Here is a 3,329-nt window from a genome sequence, read left to right as displayed (position 1 = left end):
TTATGAGTTTCCTACTCTTATATTAGTACAAAGTAGGACTTTTACACTCATGTCTAATCTTCAGGTTGGACCCCCGCTCTAAATACTCACTGCAGCTTGATGGATGGGGCTCCCTCCAGAGTGGACACAAGGAGCTCAGTTTGCTATTGTTGGGGGTTTTTTTCTGGACGTCTTTATTATATTAATTTTCTAACACATTTAACTTTCATCAGAGAATCTAATCAATAAAAAGATCATATTTCTGAATCTCAGAAATTTTGTCTTCTTCATGCTATATTATTCGGAAATCTTTCGTTTCTTTCCGTAACTCTAGATGCTGGCCCGCGCACGTTAAATGGGAAGCTCACCATACCTTTTGTAAGTACAGCTAACACACAGTTTTGTGTCTGATGGTTCCATTATGCAGCAACACAGTTTGTTCCACATTAAAAGTCCATATTCACCACAACTTTCATCTTGTTTAGCCTTCTTACTTAGCACCATACACTTTCAAAACACTTGAGAGAACACGTGAATCACTAACTGCCCTCAAGTGGGAGCCAAGGCCTATCAGCTGTTTGGAGGAGAAACTGAGCATTTGCCTTGTAGCATAAAACACATTTTCTCCACTGAAAAGGTGACCATCAAAGTACCAAGGCCAACATTTTCGGCTGTGCGTTGACTGAAGTTAGCGACCCAAGTAAATATCCTACGCTTCTGCAATTCTTGTTAAATCAAAGATGCAGCCCCTGTGAAAGCTGGTTATGAGTTGGAATAAATGTGACTGAAAGTGCCTCTCAAGACAGCCCATCTTTGAAACATCGGCCTGTCTGTTTTAGTGTTTTACATTTCTAATTTTCCTGAGGATGTACTTTGCAGGGTTTGGCACCAAAACAGACAAGAACAAACCGAAGACAAGGGTCTGACTGAATGTCAGCAGACCTGTTTTGTTTTCCCATGTGTTCCTCCAGTCAAATACTTGTGAGAAGAATTGACAGAAGGGTGAGAAAACAAGACACTGGATATCGAATTTTATTTCTAAACTGGAGAAAGCTTCGGGTACCAACAAGGCAAATCTGCATCAGCTCACCAGGCACACAAGAGGCTCATGAAGAGGTTTGGCCGTGAGGCTGGCCGTGCGTTGAGGAGGACAGGGCTGTGGGCCAGGACAGCCTCTCCTGCGTCAGGCCCCACAACACGTGCTCCATGCGGTGCGGTGCAAAACAGGGGGGACTCGTCAGTCCTCTTGCCCACACGCTGGGGTGCACAAATAACCTGCTCTGCCAGATAGAGGCATGATTTGCAGAATTTTTTTAATTCCTTTTTTTTTCAAGTCAGCAGTTTCAGTCCACCCAAAGTGAGATGTTTCTGAAGCCCTGCGCAGATATTGTTATCCATATGAGAAAAAAAAATAATGAGTTACATTAATTAAACATTCAAAGTTACATTTTATTTCAGAAAGTCAAACAATTTTATAGAGGTAAAGTCCCATGAGGTTTGTTTTTTCTGAATTGTTCCCCCCACATTATGGCTGGGAGGTGGGCTGAAATTTCCCCTTGAATTCATCTGGAATTTAAAAAGTCCCTTTTTGTCCCTCAGCCAGAGTCCCCATGTCCCCCAGAGGTGATGGCCCTGGCTCACGCTCTGTCTTTGCATGACAAACCCCGAGCAGCAAGAGGAGAGCAGTCATGGGGACGACTTTCCTCTCCCATCCATTTCCCATAGACCTTGGCAGCGCACAAGCCATCTACTTGATTTGACATGGGGACTTACAGGGTACATTTACATCGCATTCATGGTTCAGACCCACAGCTAATGCCCCTTCCTCCAAACACGCCATGAGGTACCAAGTTCCAGCAGCCAAGAATACACCCTGGAAGATGCAGTCCTTGACGGATGTAGGGAGAGAGCAGCCTCACTCAGGCACAAGCAAAGCAAAAATGGGAAGAAAATGGAGCAAGACCCGTTGGCCATACCCTTCTGGCCCACCAGAGAAATTCAAGGAGGCCGCATGCATGTGCTCTCCGGGGAAACCATGGCAGAAAACAGCTTCTCATGCTGTTTCCAAGGTTTTAGCAAGGATACTGAAATTTGTTAACAGAGTTAATATGAAAATGTTAGGAATGAACCAATAAATGCTACTGCAGAGATGCTTCTAAATTGCCTAGTTAATTGTGGGGCTGGCAGAAGTTATGCAGGCAGTTAAAAAAACAGTTCAATTACTTGCAACATATACTGAAGATCAGTAGCCTTAAATTACAAATAATCAGCTCTGTCAGAAATATCAGTTGCAACAACAAAGGTGTTTCAGCGGATGCAGGAGCCTCATGCAGTGAGCGTACGTTTGTAAAAGCCACTTACCCATGTGAATTGAACTGCAGTTCCCTGCCCCATCCTTCATGTTTTGCTTATTTATGAAACTTGATCATTGCCTTCTTTCCAGAGATGTCTTCTCTGCTGGCAGAAGAATGGATACCATTTCACCAGCTGATGGAAAAGTGCATACATCATTTATAAGGTCCAAAATGATGGACAGCGTCTGTCTCGGACTTCATGCTTTGGGAAAAAGTTAAATCTGTGGAAACTTTTGCAAGGTTGGGTGTTTAAATCTTCTGTACAACTCTTGGACAATAATTGATGAAATTACGTTTAATGAGGAGGGAATGCCTCAGGAAGCAGTTCACATTTAGCATTCTTTTGGGAAGTATTTTTGCCTATCAAGAGGTTTTGAGGAATATATATTTGTTAGTATCCTGGAAACACTCTTATCATTTTATTCTATTCTGAGCAATGCTTGAACAAAAATATACTTTTAAAAATTATTAGTTTCTAATAACTCACAGCATCTGCTGTCCAGGCCATAAACTGCATTCCATCCCCAAATAAATTCACAAAATCCTTAAAAATTAGTCATCCTCTTACTATTGGCATAGTTGTCTGGGTATTAAACTCTGCCCTTCCTGCTTGCAGCTTCATGATGTGATTACCTTAGTATCACCCAACTGTGATAATATCATGTATCAGTGATTTTGTGCGATAATATCATGTGTCCATGATATTTAATTACCAGAGAAAATGAGATAGACAAACTTTTTGCTTTTACACATATCATCTATGTAAACAAAAAAGTAGAGCAATCAGGAAAAACTGATATAAAAACATATGTACTAAAACATTCCTTAACAGAAAATTACTTCTATGAAATTCACAGCTTCTTCTAGAAAGCCTTGCTGTGGTCCTTCTGTAGATCCTGTAGTAAAATCTATAACACAGTTAATTAAAGAGTTCAGCAGAAGCATCCTTGCTGGGAGTCCTTCAAAGCGCAGCTGATCTTAAAAACTCCTGTTTGG

This window comes from Phaethon lepturus, unplaced genomic scaffold (assembly GCF_000687285.1).
Source record: "Phaethon lepturus isolate BGI_N335 unplaced genomic scaffold, ASM68728v1 scaffold18275, whole genome shotgun sequence".
In the NCBI taxonomy this organism is placed as follows: Eukaryota; Metazoa; Chordata; class Aves; order Phaethontiformes; family Phaethontidae; genus Phaethon; species Phaethon lepturus.
Note: the sequence above shows the minus strand (reverse complement) of the source record.